Source organism: Oncorhynchus gorbuscha, linkage group LG11, assembly GCF_021184085.1.
Source record: "Oncorhynchus gorbuscha isolate QuinsamMale2020 ecotype Even-year linkage group LG11, OgorEven_v1.0, whole genome shotgun sequence".
Taxonomy (NCBI): domain Eukaryota; kingdom Metazoa; phylum Chordata; class Actinopteri; order Salmoniformes; family Salmonidae; genus Oncorhynchus; species Oncorhynchus gorbuscha.
This window is the reverse complement of record NC_060183.1, coordinates 7,484,064-7,497,976: the sequence shown is the minus strand read 5'-3', so window position 1 is coordinate 7,497,976 and position 13,913 is coordinate 7,484,064. Positions and strand designations below refer to the sequence as shown.

The following is a 13,913-nucleotide window of genomic DNA, read 5'->3' as shown; positions in this document are numbered from 1 at the left end:
AGAGACAGGAGGAAGGGGAGGGGGGAGGGGGAAGAGAGAGGAAGGAGAGAGAGGACAGAGACAGGGGAGGGGGAAGAGATAGGAAGGAGAGAGAGGACAGAGACAGGGGAGGGGGAAGAGAGAGGAAGGAGAGAGAAGGACAGAGACAGGGGAGGGGGAAGAGAGAGGAAGGAGAGAGAAGGACAGAGACAGGGGAGGGGGAAGAGAGAGGAAGGAGAGAGAAGGACAGAGACAGGGGAGGGGGAAGAGAGAGGAAGGAGAGAGAAGGACAGAGACAGGGGAGGGGGAAGAGAGAGGAAGGAGAGAGAGGACAGAGACAGGGGAGGGGGAGAGGGGAAGAGGACAGAGGAGGGGAGGAAGAGAGGAAGGACAGAGACAGGGGAGGGGGAAGAGAGAGGAAGGAGAGAGAAGGACAGAGACAGGGGAGGGGGAAGAGAGAGGAAGGAGAGAGAGGACAGAGACAGGGAGGGGAAGAGAGAGGAAGGAGAGAGAGGACAGAGACAGGGGAGGGGGAAGAGAGAGGAAGGAGAGAGAAGGACAGAGACAGGAGAGGGGGAAGAGAGAGGAAGGAGAGAGAAGGACAGAGACAGGGGAGGGGGAAGAGAGAGGAAGGAGAGAGAGGACAGAGACAGGGGAGGGGGAAGAGAGAGCTCACATGAATGCATTTGACCAACGACCATGACAGTTACAGTACAGAATATAGTGCTGTTATCTGTACCAGGAGCACACACACGTATCCTCCACATTTATAAACCGGGAAGTTCAGGATGACCGTGACCCCTGACATCAGCACATGACCCACAACACTACCACTCAGATACTTATAGACATACTTCTGTGTGTGTGTGTGTGTGTGTGTGTGTGTGTGTGTGTGTGTGTGTGTGTGTGTGTGTGTGTGTGTGTGTGTGTGTGTGTGTGTGTGTGTGTGTGTGTGTGTGTGTGTGTGTGTGCGTGTGTCTGTGTGTCTGTGTGCGTGTGTCTGTGTGTGTGTGTGTCTGTGTGTCTGTGTGCGTGTGTCTGTGTGCGTGTGTCTGTGTGCCTGTGTGCCTGTGTGTCTGTGTGTCTGTGTGCCTGTGTGTCTGTGTGTCTGTGTGCCTGTGTGTCTGTGTGTGTCTGTGTGTGTCTGTGTGTGTAACACCATGGTAAAAGGATGTCACAGACAGTTAGGTTAGAGGTGAGAGAGCATCAGACATAGCTGCTTGTGTTCCACTTAACAGTGGAATGTGAAAACTACCTCTCCTCCCTAGTTGAGACAGTCTTCTTCTGTGTCTATATAGACCTAACACCCCAGTTAACTGTTAAGGACAGGCCTATATAGATCAGTTAAGACAGGCCATAGACCTAACACCCCAGTTAACTGTTGCCTATATGTAACACCCCAGTTAACTGTTAACAGTGGAATGTTGAAAACTAACACCCCAGTTAACTCCTCCCTAGTTTGAGACAGTAACACCCCAGTTAACTGTTAAAGACAGGCCTATATAGACCTAACACCCCAGTTAACTGCTAAAGACAGGCCTATATAGACCTAACACCCCAGTTAACTGTTAAAGACAGGCCTATATAGACCTAACACCACAGTTAACTGTTAAAGACAGGCCTATATAGACCTAACACCACAGTTAACTGTTAAAGACAGTTCTAACTTCTACCACAGTTGAAATGTTTCATCTGTCCTTGACTGGATAAAAGAAGAAAGAAAGTCTCACACTATGTAGGAGAATGGTGGGAATCCAGTGAACTTCTGGAAAGTAGTTAAATCTTTGAAACACCCCCCTCCCTAAGATCTGGAAAGCAGCATATGTCCTTATCCTACGTCCTCTTCCTATGTCCTCTTCCTAAGTCCTATGTCCTCTTCCTAAGTCCTATGTCCTCTTCCTATGTCCTCTTCCTAAGTCCTATGTCCTCTTTCTATATCCTCTTCCTAAGTCCTATGTCCTATGTCCTCTTCCTTCCTATGTCCTCTTCCTATGTCCTATGTCCTCTTCCTATATCCTCTTCCTAAGTCCTATGTCCTCTTCCTATGTCCTCTTCCTATGTCCTATGTCCTCTTCCCCATAAAAGAGGAGATCCTTCTGACTTCTGTCAAATTCAACAATTATTTTTCCATACTGGTCCCCAGTGGGAATCGAACTCACAACCCTGGCGTTGCAAGTGCCATGCTCTACAAACTGAGCCATTCGGGACAAAGATAAGGTAAATCCACTTTAAGCGTGAAAGCACCTCATTGCTGGAACCAACTACAAAATACAGTTGGATGTTCTGGTGCCGCTCTGCAATTTTAAATATTGAGGACCGTCTTATTGGGGAATGTCTAATTGGGGAACGTCTTATTGGGGAATGTCTAATTGGGGAACGTCTTATTGGGGAATGTCTTATTGGGGAACGTCTTATTGGGGAATGTCTAATTGGGGAACGTCTTATTGGGGAACGTCTTATTGGGGAACGTCTTATTGGGGAACGTCTTATTGGGGAACGTCTTATTGGGGAACGTCTAATTGGGGAACGTCTAATTGGGGAACGTCTAATTGGGGAACGTCTAATTGGGGAACGTCTAATTGGGGAATGTCTAATTGAGGAACGTCTAATTGGGGAACGTCTTATTGGGGAATGACTTATTGGGGAACGTCTTATTGGGGAACGTCTTATTGGGGAACGTCTTATTGGGGAACGTCTTATTGGGGAACGTCTTATTGGGGAACGTCTTATTGGGGAACGTCTTATTGGGGAACGTCTAATTGGGGAATGTCTAATTGGGGAATGTCTAATTGGGGAACGTCTAATTGGGGAACGTCTAATTGGGGAACGTCTAATTGGGGAACGTCTAATTGGGGAATGTCTAATTGAGGAACGTCTAATTGGGGAACGTCTTATTGGGGAATGACTTATTGGGGAATGACTTATTGGGGAACGTCTAATTGAGGAATGTCTTATTGGGGAATGTCTAATTGAGGAATGTCTTATTGGGGAATGCAACTGCTTGTCTTGAATATTTGTGTTGTACTGTATTTTACTTGCATATTGTATTTGAAAATGATATATATATATATATATACAATTTTCAAATACAATATACATATATATTTTACCTTTATTTAACTAGGCAAGTCAGTTAAGAACAAATTCTTATTTTCAATGACGGCCTAGGAACAGTGGGTTAACTGCCTGTTCAGGGGCAGAACGACAGATTTGTACCTTGTCAGCTCAGGGATTTGAACTTGCAACACTTTCGGTTACTAGTCCACCGCTTTAACTACTAGGCTACCCTGCCGTCCCAGTATAAGTATAAGTAATATATATATATAAGTAATATACAGGTTCTTTCACAAGGCAGGTCTAATATATATATAAGTAAGTAAGTAATAATATATATATATGACTACCTTGTGAAAGAGACCCTGTTCTCAATGGCGACTCCATAAATGCACCCAACAATTCATGGGGTAAACCTAACCAATGCTTTGGCATGCAGGGGGTTGCTGCACTACCCTACTTCAATGCCTTGACTGTGAGTCTGTCCCTGTGTCCTTGACTGTGAGTCTGTCCCCATGTCCTTGACTGTGAGTCTGTCCCCGTGTCCTTGACTGTGAGTCTGTCCCCATGTCCTTGACTGTGAGTCTGTCCCCATGTCCTTGACTGTGAGTCTGTCCCCGTGGCAATGCCTTGACTGTGAGTCTGTCCCCGTGTCCTTGACTGTGAGTCTGTCCCCGTGTCCTTGACTGTGAGTCTGTCCCCATGTCCTTGACTGTGAGTCTGTCCCCATGTCCTTGACTGTGAGTCTGTCCCCATGTCCTTGACTGTGAGTCTGTCCCCATGTCCTTGACTGTGAGTCTGTCCCCATGTCCTTGACTGTGAGTCTGTCCCCGTGTCCTTGACTGTGAGTCTGTCCCGATGTCCTTGACTGTGAGTCTGTCCCCATGGCAATGCCTTGACTGTGAGTCTGTCCCCATGTCCTTGACTGTGAGTCTGTCCCCATGTCCCTGACTGTGAGTCTGTCCCTGTGTCCTTGACTGTGAGTCTGTCCCCATGTCCCTGACTGTGAGTCTGTCCCCGTGTCCTTGACTGTGAGTCTGTCCCCGTGTCCTTGACTGTGAGTCTGTCCCCATGTCCCTGACTGTGAGTCTGTCCCCATGTCCCTGACTGTGAGTCTGTCCCCATGTCCCTGACTGTGAGTCTGTCCCCATGTCCCTGACTGTGAGTCTGTCCCCATGTCCCTGACTGTGAGTCTGTCCCCATGTCCCTGACTGTGAGTCTGTCCCCATGTCCCTGACTGTGAGTCTGTCCCCATGTCCTTGACTGTGAGTCTGTCCCCATGTCCTTGACTGTGAGTCTGTCCCCATGGCAATGCCTTGACTGTGAGTCTGTCCCCATGTCCTTGACTGTGAGTCTGTCCCCATGTCCCTGACTGTGAGTCTGTCCCCGTGTCCCTGATTGTGAGTCTGTCCCCATGTCCTTGACTGTGAGTCTGTCCCCATGTCATTGACTGTGAGTCTGTCCCCATGTCCTTGACTGTGAGTCTGTCCCCGTGTCCTTGACTGTGAGTCTGTCCCCGTGTCCTTGACTGTGAGTCTGTCCCCGTGTCCTGACTGAGTCTGTCCCCGTGTCCTGACTGAGTCTGTCCCCGTGTCCTTGACTGTGAGTCTGTCCCCGTGTCCTTGACTGTGAGTCTGTCCCCGTGTCCTTGACTGTGAGTCTGTCCCCGTGTCCTTGACTGCGAGTCTGTCCCCGTGTCCTTGACTGCGAGTCTGTCCCCGTGTCCTTGACTGTGAGTCTGTCCCCGTGTCCTTGACTGTGAGTCTGTCCCCATGTCCTTGACTGTGAGTCTGTCCCCATGTCCTTGACTGTGAGTCTGTCCCCATGTCCTTGACTGTGCCAGACCCACTAGGACGACACCAGCCCATGTAAATGAAAGTAGCCAGCCTACAGTTAGGGAGTTTATGAAAACGTCATCTCTCGTTGACAGACTACTTAAACATAACGAAGCATCTGACCAAATTACGCAAGTTTTTAGTTCTGGGTTAACCGATTTCAATGAAAACGTGACCAGACAGATCACATGAAGCCACAATACTTTTTTTCCAGTGAACCAATCTCACTCATACAGTTATAGGTGTGATGTGATTAAATGGATGCGGTCTTCCGTTCTGCTATTTTCTTGCAAAACAAGAATTTTGCAACCACTTTTTGGTGAGCCAGTCAACCAGAGATGACTATAGGATTGTAAAGTGCTGATCCTGCATCCGTAAGTATCACGTGTTGGCAGGCATTGAAATAGAATCACGACTTTAATTCTAGTTCTGTGTTTTGCACAACTGCTGCGGAAAGATGATGCATCGACGAGGCTAATTCACAATCACAGCAGCCTGAGATTGACTAGTCTGAAACTGTGATCACGAGTTTAGTGGCTATATTTGTTCATAACGCATCTATCCCCCAAACACAATAGTAATTCAACCGGTTCACCTGCCTTTCCACACTGCAACAGCAATCTAGTAACCTTTATACAATCCCTTCATCATTCGTTTGATTGAATCCATGGTACTACATATCAAACCGGTAACACCGTATGGAACAGATTTCTTGAAACGTTCAGAATACATTATCAGTCACCAACCAATGTGCGGTGTGTATTCAATAAAACAAATATCCCTGATCGATATTCACGTATCATCAGATACTCACCTACTATTCGACGCGTGTCACCCATCAATCAACATGAGAAAGAAAGCACACATTCGCGGATGTTGTTGGCTTTGGCCTGTCAGAATAGGTTGAATCCGAAGTAAAAGTCAGACCTGACTTGTGTTATTGTTGTCTCGGTCGTCACCAGTTAACACAGCCACAGAGTTATAAACTCCGCCCTTTTCTTAAATGTAGCTTCTTAAAATTAGATTTGAAACCTGACCATAAGCACAATGTTAACCTTATGCTTAATTTTAACCATAATTTAAGACCAAAAAGCTATTTTTTGTTAATATACATTTTTGACGATTTTTTTTATTTTTACACTTTGTAGTTGTGGTAACAAGTGGACACCAAACCGTCCTCGCTGTGTTTCTCTCAAGTTCCTGACTACAGAGACCAGAGTAATGGTTTTAAATGTTTTGTTTTATTCAACCTTTACTTAACTAGGTAAGTCCGTTAAAGAACAAATTGTTATTTACAATGACGACCAAACCCGGACGACGCTGGGCTAATTGTGCGCCGCACCTCTGGCGCTCAAAAATCACCGCCGGATGTGATACAGCCTGGACAGCAGAATTCAGAGCAGTCGTCGCAGGTATTCACAATGTATCCACGAGAGTAGGGATTAATCGTGCAGTACTCATATTCAACAGTATACGGCAATGTGGGACCGTATATTTAGTTGGTTTAGCGATGGTTTAGACAAGTAATACCCGTGTATTGTGAATGAATACCGTACAGCCCTCATTTATTGTACCAGTCAACCTACGTTGGCGTATTGAACACTTCCATGGGAAAAACAAAGCAACGTGGATGTTTTGGAGTCTGATACCTCCGAGGAGCACTTGGGTACTGAACATACTAAATAAACCAAGCTAGTCTGGTTGATTCCCTCCACCATCCTCTTCCAAAGGCAAGATAGTAATTGCTTGTGAATTTAATCTAAACACGCTAATCAACGCAGAAAAAAAACCTAAAACAACATGTACAGAAATTCTGTATTTAATGGATCTTCAAATATGTGTTTTATATGTTTAAATATATAAGAAATATTTCACATAATAAAAAGTGGGAACTGAGCCAAGTGGAGCACGACAGGGTGTCATGACTTGTCTGTTCGTGATGTCATATGCAAGTGTGTTCATTTAATGTGTCCACAGAGAATGGGCTGTTTTCCCCTTCTCTTTTATTGAGCAGACTGAGTTTGATTTTGAAGGCAAAACTGCAAATTCCACTATTGTGGCTAGCTTCATAACACATAACCCAGTCCGGTCAAGTCTCACTAGCCAACTGGAGCTAGCTGGCTGCTTATAATGTTAGCTTTGGGCAACAGGGTAGATGTCTAGCTAATGTAGTTATTTTCATGAACTGAAGTTCGATTTCAATAGGAGAACAACAAGTGGCTAACTAGCTAATACTCACATGGATTCCCAAATCATTGCTAAGAATAATGAAAATGACTGCAGTTTCTACTGGTCATTGTGTTCAGGCTGGTTGTATTGGTGCTAGCTAGGTATCAAGCTAAAGCTTCTAATAACATCTGTATCAAAGATATTTGCAAACATTTTTGATCCTGCTCTTATTTCAAATGCCTCAGCACAGATGTTTTCCCATTTGGTTGAACAAATAATGCCTTATTACCAACTCAGTATTGTAAACACAAATTCAGCACACACAACCTTCTACAATAGAATTTTGTTATTTGATGTGTGTTTCTTTTTTGACACACAAAGACCCAAACAGCATTCCATAGAAATCTACCTGAAAGATGGGGAGTATGGGGGGTGATAAGTGACAGAATTAAGCCAAGGCAACCGTACAACTGTGTGGCTCTCGCCTACCAATGAACGCCTTACTAACGCCTGTGTGACGGCTGTGTGTATAGAACACGTCGTCATACCAACGCCTGCGTGACGGCTGTGTGTAACGAACACGTCGTCATACCAACGCCTGCGTGACGGCTGTGTGTAACTAACACGTCGTCATACCAACGCCTGCGTGTTAATGAAAGGCATAAGGGTGCATAGTTTCTATTTATATGAATTAAATCTCAAACATAAACGTTCGAAACTTACCGTTTTTACCCGTGCAAGCCGACATTCCGCAGTAGCCAACTTGAGTGATAGTGTAGCCTACGGCTTGTGTATTTCCTATTTTTGCTAATGGTGTAGCCTACGGCTTGTGTATTTCCTATTTTTGCTAATGGTGTAGCCTACGGCTTGCGTATTTCCTGTTTTTGCTAATGGGCCTAGAAAAGATTATGTCCAATCTATAGGTAATCTGTCTTTCCCTCAACACCTCACGGCATGGTATGTTATCTCACCGTTTTCAGATCTAAATTAAAGTTAGCCAATCACAGACTGTGTTGTTACCAGTTCCCAGTATTAGACAACCAATAAGAGCTGTGTCCGTGGTTTTCAGTCGAATAGAGGAGTTCATAGGCTTTCGAAGAGTTGCTATTCGGGATCCTTGGGGTGTCCATACCTCAATCATGTATACATGTAAAATGGTTAGTTAAGGGTTGTAGTTTAGGGTTCAGGGTAAGGTCATCCCACTTTTCAGATATTTTAATATCTGATCAATTATTCTTCTAATTAATGAATTCTTCTTTACCTCACGTTAGTCTCATTCCAAACATTGTAAATAGTTGGTTATCTGCACGAACCCAGTCTTCACTATGAGTCATCCATACATCAATTGTCTTAAATCATTTATTTACCAACTAAGTAATTCACAGAAATGCATAAAAAAAACAATAGATAGTTACAAGGAAATGATAATGGAGTTTCTCTAATGGGATAATCCGGCATCGCGGCTTGGTGTACAAAAGGTAAGTGGGGGTCGACTGAGATAAGACAACACACAGTTGATAATTATAACAATTGAAATGCTAATCGTTTGCACATGAACGCTCACTCATTCGGGAACAATTGCAATTAATATATGTATTTATGCTCAGTATGTCGTCGGGGTCTCTGTTGAAAAGTTTGTTTCTGTTAGAGAGTCTGTCCGCCCTCTCTGTCGTGGTTAGAATGGATAGTTCAGAGTGACATTCATTCATGTCGTTATGGATAGATGTTTCGGCGGTTGTCGTTCTTCGCGGTCAATGATACTGAATTGCTAGCTGCAGACTAGTAATTAATATCAAAGACTTGTTCTTATTCTGTCGGTATCGATAGTCTAAGAGTTTAACCACGTGGGATGGTTTAAAGATTCAGCAGTCTGGTCTACAACCTTTGACCTCTCGTAATTGAGAGCAACATGGTCTGTTGAGAATTCTCAAAGTGGAGTTTTAATTCGGGAGAGCAGAAAAAGGCTGTCTCATGACGACAGGTCCGAACTGGGCTCATGGGCGGTCCTCTGATTTAGTTAAACTCAAAAGGGAATTGGAGTATCCTTCATTAAACAGTCCAAAATCACCTTACACAATTTTACAAACAGTATCATCTTCACTCATTCATATTATACAACAATTAGATGTAAAACTCATATCTGAGGCTATTATATAAACAACGTTATGGTAATGTGGCCGTATTGTCTCCCATGTGTTTCACAAAATTGTACCAAACGGACCAGTTCGTAGCTGGATTCTTCACCAATCTTTTATACCTTCTCCGGAACATAAATGTTGTTCGGATCTCAAGTTTTGTGAGGTGGAAGAAATGCCTTTGTTCTCTATGAAGATTCACTCTGTCTCTATACTGTGGCCATGAGGAGATAATCTTCTCCAGGAATTTATGACCTCTCTCTGACCACAGCAGCCTGGGTGTAGGAGACAGATATAGGGGGATGGGGCTTGCTGTACCTAAAGAGGGCAACCTCATGACAATAGTGTGGATACAGGAGTAGACTGTTCTACAATGATGACATCATAATGGTATCCTAATATAGTGTGGATACAGGAGTAGACTGTTCTACAATGATGACATCATAATGGTATCCTAATATAGTGTGGATACAGGAGTAGTCTGTTCTACAATGATGACATCATAATGGTATCCTAATATAGTGTGGATACAGTAGTAGACTGTTCTACAATGATGACATCATAATGGTATCCTAATACAGTGTAGATACAGGAGTAGACTGTTCTACAATGATGACATCATAATGGTATCCTAATATAGTGTGGATACAGGAGTAGACTGTTCTACAATGATGACATCATAATGGTATATCCTAATATAGTGTGGATACAGGAGTAGTCTGTTCTACAATGATGACATCATAATGGTATATCCTAATATAGTGTGGATACAGGAGTAGTCTGTTCTACAATGATGACATCATAATGGTATCCTAATATATAGTATGGATACAGTAGTAGACTGTTCTACAATGATGACATCATAATGGTATATCCTAATATAGTGTGGATACAGGAGTAGTCTGTTCTACAATGATGACATCATAATGGTATCCTAATATATAGTATGGATACAGTAGTAGACTGTTCTACAATGATGACATCATAATGGTATATCCTAATATAGTGTGGATACAGGAGTAGTCTGTTCTACAATGATGACATCATAATGGTATATCCTAATATAGTGTGGATACAGGAGTAGTCTGTTCTACAATGATGACATCATAATGGTATATCCTAATATAGTGTGGATACAGGAGTAGTCTGTTCTACAATGATGACATCATAATGGTATCCTAATATAGTGTGGATACAGGAGTAGACTGTTCTACAATGATGACATCATAATGGTATATCCTAATATAGTGTGGATACAGTAGTAGACTGTTCTACAATGATGACATCATAATGGTATCCTAATATAGTGTGGATACAGGAGTAGACTGTTCTACAATGATGACATCATAATGGTATATCCTAATATAGTGTGGATACAGTAGCAGACTGTTCTACAATGATGACATCATAATGGTATCCTAATATAGTGTGGATACAGTAGTAGACTGTTCTACAATGATGACATCATAATGGTATCCTAATATAGTGTGGATACAGGAGTAGACTGTTCTACAATGATGACATCATAATGGTATCCTAATATAGTGTGGATACAGGAGTAGACTGTTCTACAATGATGACATCATAATGGTATATCCTAATATAGTGTGGATACAGGAGTAGACTGTTCTACAATGATGTAACTGTATCTGCTAGTGTCATTTATCTATCTCATGAATGAAATTGTAAATGTGGCTGGGTACGCTCCTTCATTCAATGATTATGGTATTGTACACGGTTGATACAGGAGTAGCCTAAAGTCTCCAATAATACCGTAATTGATTGTGCTATAGTATAATTTATTTCATTGATGAGGATGGGTAGGCTACTTCAGGCAGTGAATACTGGATGTCGTTCTATCTCTGGGAGTATGTTAATGTGGGGATTTTCAGCTGTTGAACGATGGCAAAGTCCAACTCATTTCTAAATCTATCTTTCTTTTAGTGAAGAAGTGATGAGCCCGAGCCATCAGTGTCACTGCAGCTGTTCTACCCACAACTCACCCTGCTCTTGTCACGACTTCTGCCAAAGTTGTTGCCTCTCCTTGTTCGGGCGGTGCTCGGCGTTCGACGTCACCGGTCTTCTAGACATCATTGATCCATTTTTCATTTTCCATTGGTTTTGTCTTGTCTTCCCACACACCTCTTTTCAATCCCATTCATTACCTGTTGTGTATTTAACCCTCTGTTTCCCCTCATGTCTTTGTCAGAGATTGTTTTATTGTCAGTGTAGTGTGTTTGTTGTATAGGTGCGCGTCGGGTCCTCATACCCATGTTTGTTTGTTTATGTACGTTTAGTGATATGGAGCATACTACGTGGACTTTGTTAAAGGACTCCATCCTAAACTCCATTTGACTCTCCTGCGCCTGACTTCCCTGCCACCTATTACACCTATGCATGACAGCTCTCCCTGCACAAACAACCACTCATCCTCTTCTCCTGTTCAACTCATTTGCCACCACACTGAAAAGGACTTTACATACATACCTCGGTGCCCATTTCAGAGCATCATCATCCATCCAAAGCCTCAGCTGGATGCCTAAAATGTGAGAAATGTATACAAGATGCTACAGTAGTGTGTGTGTGTGTGTGTGTGTGTGTGTGTGTGTGTGTGTGTGTGTGTGTGTGTGTGTGTGTGTGTGTGTGTGTGCGCGCAGTGGCGGATTTAGTTTAGGAAACATGGGCAGCCGCCCAGGATGGCATCTTGCCGGTGGCAGCACGGGGCACCCGCACACAAACATATTTTGGAATGGTGACATTTTGGTGACATATTTTGGAATGGTGACAGATTTGCACGATCGGTGTTCTATCAATGATATCATGTCACCGTGTGGGACTGTGGGTCAAATAACATTGTCGGAGTGGGCGCCCTGATTCTAGTTTGGGAGCTAGGCAGGCTGCTATCTGGGAAGGTCTTCCATTCAGAAGTATGAGAGGGGGAGGGGAGCGGGGGTAGGTTGACCTCAGGTCTCCCCTCTGGAAGCCCGAGGGAGGGGGCGGGGGAGGTTGACCTCAGGTCTCCCCTCTGGAAGCCCGAGGTAGGGGGCGGGGGTAGGTTGACCTCAGGTCTCCCCTCTGGAAGCCCGAGGTAGGTGGGCGGGGGTAGGTTGACCTCAGGTCTCCCCTCTGGAAGCCCGAGGTAGGGGGTGGGGGGAGGTTGACCTCAGGTCTCCCCTCTGGAAGCCCGAGGGAGGGGGGCGGGGGGAGGTTGACCTCAGGTCTCCCCTCTGGAAGCCCGAGATAGGGGGCGGGGGTAGTTTGACCTCAGGTCTCCCCACTGGTAACCCGAGGTAGGGGGCGGGGGTAGGTTGACCTCAGGTCTCCCCTCTGGAAGCCCGAGGTAGGCGGGGGAGGTTGACCTCAGGTCTCCCCTCTGGAAAGCCCGAGGTAGGGGGAGCGGGGGGGGAGATTGACCTCCGGCCTCCCCACTGGAAGCCTGAGGTAGGGGGCGGGGGAGGTTGACCTCAGGTCTCCCCTCTGGAAGTCCGAGGTAGGCGGGGGATGTTGACCTCAGGTCTCCCCTCTGGAAAGCCCGAGGTAGGGGAGCGGGGGAGATTGACCTCCGGCCTCCCACTGGAAGCCTGAGGTAGGGGGGCGGGGGAGGTTGACCTCAGGTCTCCCCTCTGGAAGTCCGAGGTAGGCGGGGGGATGTTGACCTCAGGTCTCCCCTCTGGAAGCCTGAGGTAGGGTGGCGGGGGGAGGTTGACCTCAGGTCTCCCCTCTGGAAGCCCGAGGTAGGGTGGCGGGGGTAGGTTGACCTCAGGTATCCCCTCTGGAAGCCTGAGGTAGGGGGCGGGGGGGGGGGGGATCTATCAAATAGCGCACCTCTAACTTTGTACAGTACTAATGTGATTAGTAAAATCAGTCACACTACGAAATGCTACCAAATGAACCACAATTAATTCATAAAACTGTGAATATATAGTTTCACAGACATATTGTTGCATTATTTTCTGGTTTGTACAAAATCGTTAAGAATAATGTAAAAGCAGTCTGCACACCACCAGGGTGAATGGGTTTGGTCTTGACTCTTGGTTGACAGTGTTGGGGGATGGGTAATGTAGTCTTGACTCTTGGTTGACAGTGTTGTGGGATGGGTAATGTAGTCTTGACTCTTGGTTGACAGTGTTTGGGGATGGGTAATGTAGTCTTGACTCTTGGTTGACAGTGTTGGGGGATGGGTAATGTAGTCTTGACTCTTGGTTGACAGTGTTGGGGGATGGGTAATGTAGTCTTGACCCCTGGTTGACAGTGTTGGGGGATGGGTAATGTAGTCTTGACTCTTGGTTGACAGTGTTGGGGGATGGGTAATGTAGTCTTGACTCTTGGTTGACAGTGTTGGGGGATGGGTAATGTAGTCTTGACTCTTGGTTGACAATGTTGGGCGATGGGTAATGTAGTCTTGACTCTTGGTTGACAGTGTTGGGGGATGGGTAATGTAGTCTTGACTCTTGACAGTGTTGACAGTGTTGACTCTTGGTTGACAGTGGGGATGGGTAATGTAGTCTTGACTCTTGGTTGACAGTGTCTGGGGATGGGTAATGTAGTCTTGACTCTTGGTTGACAGTGTCTGGGGATGGGTAATGTAGTCTTGACTCTTGGTTGACAGTGTCTGGGGATGGGTAATGTAGTCTTGACTCTTGGTTGACAGTGTCTGGGGATGGGTAATGTAGTCTTGACTCTTGGTTGACAGTGTCTGGGGATGGGTAATGTAGTCTTGACTCTTGGTTGACAGTGTCTG

General features: G+C 45.1%; 1 protein-coding gene across 1 annotated transcript in view; it reads right to left on the bottom strand.

Moving 5' to 3' along the window:
• slc29a3 (solute carrier family 29 member 3) overlaps window positions 1–6,240 on the bottom strand; it is a 38,101-nt gene extending 31,861 nt beyond the window's left edge. Inside the window, exon 1 of the mRNA XM_046368458.1 lies at window positions 5,683–6,240. The gene's annotated coding sequence lies outside the window, so the exon portion shown is untranslated. The remainder of the gene's footprint in view (window positions 1–5,682) is intronic.
• Window positions 6,241–13,913: the final 7,673 nt, after the last annotated feature.